Genomic DNA, 13,538 nt, shown 5'->3' with positions numbered 1-13,538 from the left:
GAATTTATTATTTTGCAATATGACTTGCACGCTATCAGTGGTGATAGACTTAACTACTACTTCTGCATTAACAACTAAATGAACTTTGTTTATATACATGTTTTTCACTAACTCAAAGCCTCAAGTATTTCATGCACTCGCCGGCTTCAGAATCAATCACTTCAGTGGCGTAGGTGCCTTTGACCCCATCATATCTACTTGTATAAGTGGAAAACACCATACTAGTGCCAATTTCATTAGTCAAATGAAGAAGCATCAACATAAATTTATGCAAGCTAGTTTCCTCCCGAATATGATTATGAGCTGCAGTTGTAATTTCAGTAGTTGGATGAACTTACATGATAAAATTATGGATATGAAACTGAATTCTAGAGAAGGTATCAGAAAGGTTAAGAGATTTACGGTAGAAAATGAATTCACATCTTTTTTTTCCAAATGATCCAGCAACCAACCATCAAGGTAATTATCCATATATTCTGATCAGCTACCCCAACCACATTGTTACCAATGAACTAAGAAAAAATTCATTCCATTATAGAAGCACAGTTCTTCCTGACTTGATCAATGTCGTTATTTATCATTTTTCATGCCGCCTTACATGATTACAAGAAATAAGAAGATGATATAGTGTCTCATCCTCATGATTGCAGATATTGCAGTGAGATACAATTGACTTGTTGAATTATGCAAGCCTCATTTTGGTAGGAACAATTCGTTTAAGACATTTTCATATGAACAGTTTGATTATGTGGGGAGTTTCATCTTCCACAAAGCTTTCCAAGTGTTTGTAGGAATAGATTTAAGAGAAGCAAGATTGTTGACTCTGTTTTCCATCGGTATTTTGTAACTTATAAGCACTTTTAACTGGGAAAATATTAATAGGATTCCATCTGGCTATATATTTTTTTGAGGTGAAATCTGCATTCTTTTGAAAAAAAATTCAATTATATCTGGAGAGCACAAAGTAACTAACAAAGATACATTCCAACTGGGAGAGTCTGCAATTATTAAATCACTTACACACACATAACTGAGATGAGAAGAACAAGTTGGTTGTGGTTTAAAGTTTATCCCAATAATCCTCCTATCATACCAAATACTAGTCTTCTTATCATTGTTAATATTCATGTAATCGCTGTTCTGTAAGATTGATAATCCAACTTTAATACCCCTCCAAGCCCATGAAGTCTTGCTCCTTTTGGTACTGATATGCAGAAAATCTTCATTTTTGAAATATTTAGCTTGTGCCAGATTGAAAGCAAATCCTCCAGGCCAACTTGGTGAGTAAAGCATGATTGAGCATTTTTAAATCTCTGAATGCTAAAACACCCAGATCTTTAGACATACAAAAATTATGTCAGGCAATTAGGTTAGATCTTCTATTTGTCTTATGGACCCACTAAAATTATCTTTTAAGAGAGTTAAGTTTCCTAAGCAACTTCTCATACATTTTGAATGTGCACATCTGATACATGGGTACATTATTAAGAACAACCTTCACCATAGTAGTTCTTCCAGCTTGACAAAGATTGATCCCCTGCCAATGATCTATTATTCTTTCAAAAGCAAAATTGATTTCTTCAAATGAATTCATCTTAGATTTTCAATGGAGAACCTAAATATTTCTCCTTCTTATCCATGTATTTAACTCCTAGAATCTTCCTAAGTTTCACATTCATCTTAGATTTTATTAATGTTAAATAAACTGGATGATTTGTCAAAATTAATGACCTGACCAGATCGTGAACTAAAATCTTGCACGACTTTCAATAAGTTATTCACACAGGTTAAATTTTCTTGAGTAAAGATAAGATAATCATCTGTAAATTGAAGATGATTAATAAGAGGAGCCCCTCTAGATGCTTGTATACCTTTGATAGCCTTAGAATGATGAGCATCAGTTAAAGTTCTGGATAACCACTTCATTCCTAGAATGAAAAAATAAGGATAAAAGGGATATCCCTGCCTAACTCCTCTTGTAGGTTCAAACTCTTCAATGTAGAACCATTAAGAATAACAGACAAAAAAGTGGTATTGATGCATTGATATATCAAATGACTCTATTGATCTGAAAAACCAAAACTCTTTAGAACTTTGATAAGAAAATCTCATTATAATATGTCAAAATCTTACACATGTCCATCTTGAGAGCTAGCCAACCACTTTCACCTTCTGTTAGAGCATTGCTCGGTCAAACTCACAAGTTTTGTTATATCAAGCTTGTTGTCAAAACTATATCTTGATTTCTATTCTACTTAAGTCAAGTTTCGGATTTAGGATTAGAAGTGTGTAGTTGAGTATGGGACATCACCGAACCCTTGAAGATTGAAGATTGAAGATGAAATGAAGACATCAAAAAGGAATTCATCAACAAAGGTGTAGATGGGGAAAAACGATTCGCTGGTTTTTTAGGGAAGTGAAGAGACAAGCGTGTTGTCGAGACTCCTCAACTGAGCAAACTGCTTAACCTCACACAGATGCACTGCAAAGGGAGTGCTTAGATTCGAGATATCAATCTGTAGGACTCTGGCCTAAACCAAGTCAATGGCCGTTCCAGAGTCAATTCGGTCGCAAAGAGGGAGATGGGTTGATCTGTAGGAGGGAAGCTGAGAATTGTGTGGGATCAGTGATGATCAAGGATTGTGTATGTGTTTAAGGTTTCTATAATTTTTGGTGAACTGATGAGTTCGAATAAGTTCTGATAGATTGATGAATTCTTGAGAGTAGTTACTCGATAAATTCTACAATTGTTGATAGCTAATGATCATTTGTTGTCTTCAATTATGGATTCAGAGACTTATTTATGTTGTCAGAGTCGTGAACACCTTGATCCCTGTAAGTGTGACGGTTTCTTGAGTGAAAGAGTGGGAAATTGGGAGATCGTGGCGAAACCAGTTCCAGATTGTGCAGAGACTTGGTTGATCATTTACCCACTACTTTGCTAACTCCTTCAACCGTTGACACGACTTACTCACATTTCTCGTTATGGATGAATCCACGTGTTGTAGACCGCCAGACCAAAACCCTAATTGATATCCTCCAATTTGACGTGATTGATGTCTCACGAATCGTGGAGTCTGCATGACATACGTGTATTAATTAGTCAGTTGTTGACTGATTAGACAGCGAGTATGGGTTTTGTTGAATCGAGAATGAGTGATGAATGCTCAGCGATTCATGGATCAAAAATGTAGTTCTCTAAAATGATGTCAATATTGTAGATTCAGTGATGAATTATTGACCAGTATTTGAGCGACTGAGCAAGTATTGCTCAATTCGGCGAATTACTGAATATTGAGAATTTGACGAGCAACTGAGCAAATATTGCTCGATTCGACAAATTAATGATTATTGATAATTTTATGTGCAATTGAGCAAGTATTGCTCAATTCGACAAATTACTGATAAATTACTAAATATTGATAGTTGGATCAATATTCGAGCAACTGAGCAAGTATTGCTCAATTCGACAAATTGATAATTTTGACGTGCAACTGAGCAAGTATTGCTCAATTCGAAAAAATACTGAACGTTGATAATTTGACGTGCAACTGAGCAAGTATTACTCAGTTCGACAAATTACTAATATTACTAAATATTGATAGCTGGATCAATATTTGAGCAACTGAGCAAGTATTGTTCATTTCGACGAAATATTTATTGGTGACGTGACCCAATAAAATATTAATTAAAATATTGGTAGATTACCGAATATTGTATAATTAATTCAGATGTTGATCGCTGGATTAATATAATTTAGTGTTTGAACTTGCACAGAATGGTAATTCGTGGAGCGTTTGTTCAAAACCCTAATTTTTGATCAATCCTTCATCAATTGACGAATTGCTGAAAATTGGTCATGAGTAAGGGAGGGACCGACCACATGAGATTATGGAAATCCATGTGATGCCCAATTGCTCGAGTATGCACGCACCAGGGTCCTCAGTTGGACTGTTGGTGAAGGAATGATGATAAAATGCCGGTTTCATCATTTATTGAAAAATAGTTGCTCGATTGAGCATTAGGTGATAAAACCTAATTCATGGAGAAGTGAGGGACCGTCCAAGAAGGCATGAAACCGGCCCTTAGGGTTGTGGGACCAGCTGGTGCTCAATCGAGCAAATCCCCATGTTAGTTGGAGAGAATTTGGGCCCAGTATGAGCAATTGAGCAAATTAGGTCAGAATTATGAAATTCTGTGGGACCGGCTTTGTGCAAGCGCTAGGGATGACTCTGGTCGGTCATTAAGGCATGCACGTGTTTCCGTGGTGTCCGTGTCTTCGTACTGAGACTTTCAGTATTTCCTAACGTGCATTCGAGCAACATTGTGAATTTTCAGAAGAATTTCATCTTGATTGAAATTCTTGATTTTTTTTGGAATGGGCATGTATGCTCAACTGATCAATATTTTGTAAATATTAAAATAAGATTACTTCAACATTTAAAATTGCCGTGAGAGGCTAGCCGGTCATGTGACCATGTTGGCTTTTAGTTTTTCATGATTCGAGCAAAATTTGAGAAAATATGAAGGAATCATGAGTTTTTCTCAAACCAAGGAGTTTCATGAATTGAGGAAAATAATAATTATAAAAGACTAGGGATTGCAAGGTGTGGGGCAGGCCACGGCTAGGGCATGGCCGGCCAGCTATGTTGCCCGGTCCAGCACGCCTTTCCCTAATTTTATATTATTATTTTTTCATGAAACCGTGATATTATGGAGAATCCATGAGTTTTCGTTGAAACAGAGAAGTTTCATGAGTTTAGGAATAATAATTATAAAAAGTTAGGGATTGTGAAGTGTGGGACCGGCCACGGCTTGGGCACGCCCAGTCGGCTATGTTGCCCGGTTCCGCACGTCTTTCCCTATTTTATAATATTATTTTCATGAATCCATGGAGTTATGGAGAATTCATGAGTTTTGCAAAACAAGGAAAGTTGCTAAAACCAAGGAGTTTTCATGAGTTCATGAAATAACAAAAATAAGGAAAATAATGGGAGAGGCATGGGACCGGTCACGGCTAGGGCATGGATGGCCGGCTGGTGGGCCCGGCCCATGGCACCTTTTATTTTTTTATTATAATTTATTGTTTTCTCCTGTTTTGCGTAGGATTCCTCATCTGTCCATGTTTTTGAATGCTCGTTTGTGCATCCGGGTGCTCAGTCGTGCATCATTGTCGAGTACACTTGCACCATTTTTATGAGGCTTACTCAGTGATGGTCCAGATGCCCGGTTGTTGAGTATTATTATTAGTTTATGAAATTCAGTAGAGAATTATTCATGAAACTGAACAATAAAAATGAGTAGTTCTATTATCAATTCATAGGATCAGTTGTGGATTCGACCATGAATTCGGAATAATAAAGTTAAGTATTACCATTCCACGGGATTGTGGGTTCGACCATAGAATCAGAGTAATTAAATATTACTATTTCATGAGATTGGCCGTGGATTCAATCATGAAATCAGAGTAATAAAATTATCTATTATCATTCCATGAGATTAGCCGTGAATTCGATCATGAAATCGGAATAAGGAGATGATACAATTGTTTATTTCCATTCCATGGGATCAGGCCGTGGATTCGACCATGGAATAGGAGCAATAATAGATCATTCTGGGAATTCGGTGGTAAATGTCACGGCAGAATTAATCTATTACAGAAGGGATATTAGCCAGTTAAAGCGTCATACCCATTCCGAAGGTGTATAGTCAGAAGACAGCGAGTTTTCGAAGTCCTGAAGACGTTGTTGCTCTCAATCTACGGAGAACCGCCTGGATCTATACACGGTCTCTCTATATAGTCATAGAACAGTGAGTGTCACCGACGTCCTGAAGGCGTTATTGCTCTCAATCTACGGAGAACCGCCCAGTCGTTCTTCTATGTAGAGGCGGGTCTCTCTCATGTAGTCAGGGAACAGTGAGTGTCACTGACGTCCTGAAGGCGTTGTTGCTCTTAATCTTACGGAGAACCGCCCAATTACGTTATTCTACATAGAGGACATGATGAAATGCGTGGCACTGAACGCTCAGCTAGTGGAGGCCTTTCAACAAACATATTCATCATGGCTTCGTAAAATATGAATCGTTGCATGCCTGAAAGCCGTGTCAAAAACATGCCTCATGATTTTACGGTTTTTCCCTTTGTTGAAAATCCAACATTAAGTCCCCTTATTAGTGAGGGACAATCATGTTCCGCACTAAGCATTAGATGGTGATTTTCAGTCGACGAGATCAGTGGTTGAACTCAGTCATACAAAGGTAGTTTCAGAATCCTCGATTTTCCCCAATGGTGTCATGTACGAGAAAATACATAGATAAGGACCCTGATAGCAAGATAGAGTGTCATCTCGTGAGCACGAAGAGATGAGTCACCGCTGATTTGAACGCTCGAAGGCTCGGTTTTGGTCAGTTTAGCGTTCGTGGGCCCAAAACCCAAAAGAGGAAACCCATGTGTTTTAGGTTTTGGAAATAAAAATAATATAAAAGGTAAGTAACCCTAATATTTTATTTATTTTTTTACCGTGTACCTCTTCTCTTCACCATCTTCACAAGTTCAACAAGGAAGGAAAAAATTTGCAGGAGGACCGGCACCGAACACCACCGCCGATCAACGTCCGGCCAGTTTCCGGGCGGGGACATGTCAGTGCAAAAAAAAAAAAATTGTTGTTCGTTCTATGATTCATGAGTTGTTCAAAAAACAAAAAAAATCCCATAGTTGCGAGCATGCGTAGGATTCATGAAGAATTTGTTTTTAAAAAACGTAGGTATGCCCGTGTTTTTGTTAGTTTAAGAAACGAGCAAAAATCCCTAATGTGGAAGAGATACACAAAATTTTGAATAGACATGGTCTAGTTGCAGTAGTAAAAGTTTTGTTTATTAGGTTTCATGAAATCCCAATTTTGTTTTCGAAGCATGAAATTTGTAGATACTTTTAGAAACGTAGGTTTGTTCGTAAAAAGTAATAAATAATGATCTTTAGGGTTAAAGGAAATTTTGAAAAGACCTGGAGTTCATGATAAAATTTGTTTATGAACTTCCAAAGTTTTATTTAGAATATGTGGACCTTTGCAAAAATAGAAAAGACCCTTGTTCCATAAAAGAATGCTCAACTGAGCAAAAAAAAAAATATTATTTACGTGAGTTATTTGGCTCACGATTTTTTTTTAAAAAAAAAAGGTACGTGACTTATTCACGTTTTATTAAACAGAAATCAAGTTTTGATTTATGAAAAATTGTTGAAAGCGAACAATTTATGAGTTGATGAATTCATAGTGTATATATGAGTTTAGTGATTTTATAGTGTATGTACACGTAAAAATCAGCGAATGTTCACATGGAAGATTATGTGAATTATTCATAGTTTCATGAAAATACAATGTGAACTTTAAATAATAAGTTTTTTGCTCGGCTTTGCAGGTTTGAAAGAACGAGCAAGTTTTGGGGTTTTACGCTGTTATCACTAAGTTCGTGAAATTGTAAATAGGTAAGAGTTAAGGATTACCATTTTTGTAAACATTGATGTGAGCATCATAATTGTTTTGTTGATTTAGTTCCATTGTGTTTATGAAATTCATGTACGGATATCGCAGCAACTTTGCAAAGATGACTCAGTCCCGTAGCACTTCTGAAGACGATGTTTCCTCTAGAGAGGATGTTTCCACAGATGCATCTTCCAGAGATGATGGTTCCTCCAGAAATGATGATTCTGAGATTTCTAAGGATAAAGAGGAAACTTCCAAGACTAAGAACATTCCAATTGATGAGGACAAGTTCTTTATGTACCCGTATAGACCTGAAAAGCGTCCCTTAGGCTCCTCGTTTCGGCTGCTCATAAATCCCAGAACCACTGCTCAGAACAAGTTGGTGTCTCCTCCAACAATAAGTCAGTTCTGTTTGGAAGGAAAGCATTATTCGGCTTCTCATGTGGAATTCAAACTTTCTCGGAGGCCGCTGACACACTTTTCTGGATGGGAAAGGCATATGCTAGGCCATAGCCGTGTAAGGACCTTGCTGGATAGTGCACAAGTGACACGAGCCATTCAAGCTGTTGGGGATTTGATCATTAATCATGACATACCAGGTATTGTAGCTTTGCTTGCCCGTTGGTGCGTTCCTACTCACACCTTCATATGCAGATGGGGGAAATTCACTGTTACTTTAGAAGATGTAGTTGCTTTGTTGCACCTTCCAGTTACCGGTAATTTCCCTGAAGAGGTTTTAGCAGAGGAGAAGGAGATATCTAACGTATTGGAGGCCAAGATGCACGAATTCAATGAGTCTCCCAAGTCTTGCTATGCTCAATGGTTGTCATATTGGTGGCCGAGGGATGGAATTCCTAAAGAACCGGTTGATGGTACTTTAACAATTGCTGCTTTCTTATGCTTATGGCTCTCTAGGGATATCCTTGAAGATTGTGGACACTTGTTGAAGCCGTTTGTGATTCATTTCGCCATAAATATGGCTAAAGGTGAGAAACTTCCAATTGGTAGTCTATTTTTGGGTTCTTTGTTCGCCAATTTAAATTCTTTAGTTATAGACTCCAGTATCTCCGACGGCTTCATGAAAGTCGAAACATATGCCAATACCATGTTCCTCCAAGCCTTGATATGGGAGCATCTTGAGAGTTACGCCCCAATTCCTCGTAGCATCTTGCAAGGACCCAAGGTCGATACTCGTCATGCCTTCCTCGAGAAGAATAACGCCAGGATCATGCGCTGGTCTACAAAGCAGCCACAATATAAGATATGTATTACTGACGTTCTGGACATTGAATACGAGTTCAACTTTTGCCCCTGGGTGTCGGTTCCTTCCCTTTTTTCGCAGTTGATCACTTTCAATACTTCTGAAGAGAATGTCATGTTGAGTATTGGTGTTGGTCTGAGCGATGGAGAAAGATCTTTTATATTGAGTTGTACTCCCGGTTTCTTGATATTAGTAATGAATGGAGAGTTTCAGGTGGAAGAATACAACATTGATAGAGCAGCTCGACAGATGGGCGTCGACCAGTGTATCCCAGGTCACTGAATGAACAAACCATCGGTTGAGTATTTGAAGGCTAACCTGGACTGCACTCATGTGGAGGAGGTGAGTATTTATTCCCATGCTCTGATCGTACTAATTTCGTGACTCCGGGTTACATAGACTTCTGGCGTCAGCAACTTGGGCGTTTGCATGAGTTTGCGATGGATGTCAAGTCCCCAGTTCGAGACTTTCCTTCCCCTGACATGATTTTCGCTCGACCGAGATTGAGATACCTTTCCAGTGGTGACAAGAGGAAAGCGTCTCCAAATGCGACACATGTAAGTGTTTTCCTCATGATTTTAGCAAAAGCATGACATTCACACTTTTAATTGTATCGTTCACTCCATGATAGGATGTCCGTGCTGTGAGGCCTCGAATTGATGTAAACTCTCCAGACCTCCAAGAAAGTCCCCAGGGTGGAGAAGGAAGAAGCAAAACATCTCATAGAATGATACCTAATAATGTGCAGTCCCCTGCCGCTTCTTTGGTGAATATTATTAATTTGTTAGCACTCCTCTTATCGTTACGATTCCCTTGTCCATGTAATCAGGATCTTGAATGTTATTAATTTGTTTCAGAATTTTGCTCCATCGGTTATTAACGGTCTTCACTCTGTTTCTATACGAACAATCCAGGAATCCGACACCGGTGATGAAGTGGATGTAAGTATCCTTTGCGTAAGTGATTATGAATTTTCCTTAATTGAAGTAATGACGGTTATTGTAGACACGTCCAGGAGGAGATTGTTGTGGAGAGACAACATGTTCATGCTATTTGTTCATCTTCAAGTGGTGGAGGGAAAGAGAACCTTCGAGAGTCGGAATCGAATGGAGATAACAATGCTACTAATGTTAATGCCGACCATTCCAATCCTTCGGACGACTTGGGAAGTCCTCAAGTAAGTATCTATCTTGTATTATATTCATAGAAGTATAATGTTGCTGACTTGTTGATGAATGAATGAAAATCCCAATGAATATATGAGAAATTTTGCCGAAATGCGTCACCAGAAAATTCAGACCTCAGTTTTTTAGTTAAAATGTTGTAGAATCTTCATTCGACGTCGGATTTTCGCGATCTGCATATGTATCTTCAAGCCCAGAAAATTTTCAAGCTTTTTATAAGAAGCTTTTTGAGTTTTGATCATGTTTAGGGCCTGAAAAGGGAGAAACAGTAAACTTCCAGGAGACTTTCAGAACTTTTTCAGATTGTATGTTGTCCAATGTTTTGGCCACATCTCCCTGCTCGTTCATCCGATTGTCATGAAATTTTGACATGTTGTAGATAACATCCATACGAAGATAATGGTATATGATTAAAACTTGAATTTCTTACCCATTGCTCCCAGTTAACCGTTGAATACAAGGCAGTGTAAAACCTCCTCAGCGGAGCTTGTTTGAAAACGTGTTTCATGACTTATACACTGTTTGCATGTATTAGGTGCATCATAAGGAACTTAGATGATGTTAATTCACTTAATTTGTGAATTTTATGGTTGTATTGGGTTTCCATGCTTGAATCATTCTAATCCCATGTAATCTTCACATTATGCGCCAAATGTCGAAGTTGGGAATAATGGATCCAGTAATGATGGTTTGGGCAATCCCAGTGATGGGACCTCCATACCTGCACCTCAGGGTCATGAAACTCTGGTTGTTGATGTCGTGGAGGTGGCGAAAACTTCAATTGTTCCTGAGATAGTGGAACCCGAATCGAGAATGGAAGAAGCTGCTCCTATTAAAGTCGTCCCTATGATTACTGATGTTGCTGCTCCAGTGGCTGAGAACCGGATAATAATGCACGAGTATCCAACTACAGGGATTTCTTTTGCTCCTTCATTTGGTGAGATACTCCCATATAACAAGTTTGTTGGCGGATTTAGCGTTCCCATCGGATATGCTGCTATGTACGAGAAATTGTGTGAGATGTGTGGACACATCATTGTTACTTAGTGATGAGTGCTAAAAAGTGCTTATTTCTATATATTTTTCTTGGCATTTAACTCATCTTTTGTGCATTAATTCTACATTTTATCCCATATTCTGTATTTTCATTGTTTTCAAGAATAAATATTTTTCTTACTTAATTTTGCATTTTTAGGTAATAAATAAAGATTGGATGAGTTGCGGAGCAAAAAGAGCAGAAAAGTAGTGAAAAGCCAGGAGGAATTACGCAAGGAAGCCGCGAAGAGTGATGTGCGGAAGACCAAAAAAAGGATAGAAATGGGCTTGAAGAAGAAAGTTGTTCTTAAAGAAGAAGTGGGCTCAAGGTTTTCCAAGCCCAAACTCATTTCCCAAACCCATATTCTATACCCAAAAGCCTAAAACCCAAATCCATACCCGCTTGCGTCTTCAGCCGTCAGATCAGTTCTCAGAAGCATCCGACGGTCGCTCCCTTGCTGTGCATCGAAGTTTGATATCTCCGCCTTACACTACAGTACCTAACTCCATCAAGTACCGTTCGTTTCGTTGTATCTCTTCATCCGACGGTCGCTCATCGCCTGCCTCCGCATCGCCGTCAGATCCACCTACCATCTTCCCATCCATCGCTCATTGTCGCAGATCATCAAACCTCGCTGCACCCGCCTAACACCCAAGTATCGAACACCCTATACCCCTAGCCAAACGCCCCCTAACCCAAAATCACTCGACCTCTTCTCCTCCATACCCTGTTGCAGAGAGCTGCTCTGCAACTCCATCACCTCCACCAGCTACACCTCGCTGAACCACACCACCCTGCCATCGCCACTTCCTCCACTGTCACCAAACCCCACCTACACGCCTTAGCTACCTCCCCTACCTCTATAGCCATCTAACTTATTGATTTTTCACCACTGAAACCCTAGGTGATAAATCAATAAATTAGGTGAGGCTATAAGACGCAATTGAAGACATGGAGAGGAGCAGAGAAGAGAGAATAGGCATGGGTCGACATCAATTCAGGGATTAGGTGAGTGGAATTTTCAATTCAAAAATTAGGGTTTGCAAGTTAGGGTTTCGAAATTTGGGGATATTTTGTAAAACTATAAAAGGCAATTGATGTGTAGAGAGAAGGGTGTTCTTGGTTAGCCGAGATACCCCCTAATTGGGTTAATTTCAGTTTAATTCCAATTTTAATTTCAGTTTTATCATGTGTTAGTTTCAATTGCTAGGGTCTTAAGGAAGCCTTAACTTTCTATCCTGTGTGATGTGAATATGCATTCTTGAATGTTAAAAATGTTTAGGAGATAATCACTTTGGCATGTCTGCAAATTGCTCTCACAGTGGATGCCATGTATCCACTGTAGTTAGAATATCTCTATGTGGACATAGCCACCAATCATGCTAAACCAGACCATGTTGAGCCTTAGACTAGTTATACTTAGCCAGATAACTAGTGCTATGGAGCAATGTCTTATTGGGGATGATTTCTCTAGTGGAGAAACTTCTTAGACATCGGGCAGACCACATCTTAACCCATGTCATCACAAGAACAAGAATGTAGTCGTTGAATACATGGTGTAGGTTAGTGGTGTAATTAATGATCCTAGCTCCCTTCATCTGCTTTGTTTGCTTTCACCACTGCTCACCCACTGCCTATGACCTTTGGTCACTGTCACTGTTTTTGTTACATTGCCTTGTTTCTTTCTGCTTTGCTCACTCATCATCTTCACTGCCCTGTTCACTGCCTCTTGGCTTTGCTTTTCTCTTTACTGCCTTCTCATTGTTCTCACTGCACTGTCACTGCCATTTAGCTTAGGAATCTTCATGAACACACCCAAGTCCCTGTGGATCGACCCGTACTTGTGCACTCACTACATCGAAACCGTGCACTTGCGGTATCACTGTAGGCCTTAACTTTCTCCATTTTTTATACACTGTCCCCGGCCTACCAAGTTTTTGGCGCCGCTGCCGGGGACTTGGTTGTGTTGTGTTGAATTTTTTCTGGGCTGTTTTTGCATGTTAGTTCATTTGCATCATTGCATACTCTTTTGCATATTGTTTCATTCTAGCATACTCATCATGCATTGCATTCTTGCATTTTAGTGTAACTTGCTGTTTTAGTAGCTGCTGTGTAGTGCAGCTGAATTTCTTAGCTTCTAGCAAGAAACTTACTTCTCTTTTTGAGCCAACAGGTGTTGCTGCTGCTGCTGCTTCCTGTTGCTGCTTTTCTTCCTTGCTGTCTGCTGCTGCTGCTGCCAAGGCAAGTGCTGGAGAAGCTGCTGCTGTGCCTGAGAGCCTCTTGCTGCTGAGGCTGCCCCTGAGTTGCTGCTGAACTGCCCCTCCTGAGACTTGCTTGCCAAGACTGCTGCTGTTGCTGATCCCTGCTGCTGCTGCTGAGTCCCTGCTGAAGCTGCTGCAGCTGGTGTAAGATAAAGCCCAACTGGGCTTGTGAAGTGAACTGATTTGAACCAAGCCCAACTGGGCCTTAAGTATTGAAGCCAAAGCTTAGGATGATCCAAGGCCCAACTGGGCTTTTGCAACCAAACTGAGCAGCTGGGCTGTGCTTAAGCAAGTAAGCCTAAACCCATTAAGAGA

The sequence above is a fragment of the Papaver somniferum genome, unplaced genomic scaffold, assembly GCF_003573695.1.
Source record: "Papaver somniferum cultivar HN1 unplaced genomic scaffold, ASM357369v1 unplaced-scaffold_132, whole genome shotgun sequence".
NCBI classification, from domain to species: Eukaryota; Viridiplantae; Streptophyta; class Magnoliopsida; order Ranunculales; family Papaveraceae; genus Papaver; species Papaver somniferum.
This window is presented reverse-complemented; position numbering follows the sequence as displayed.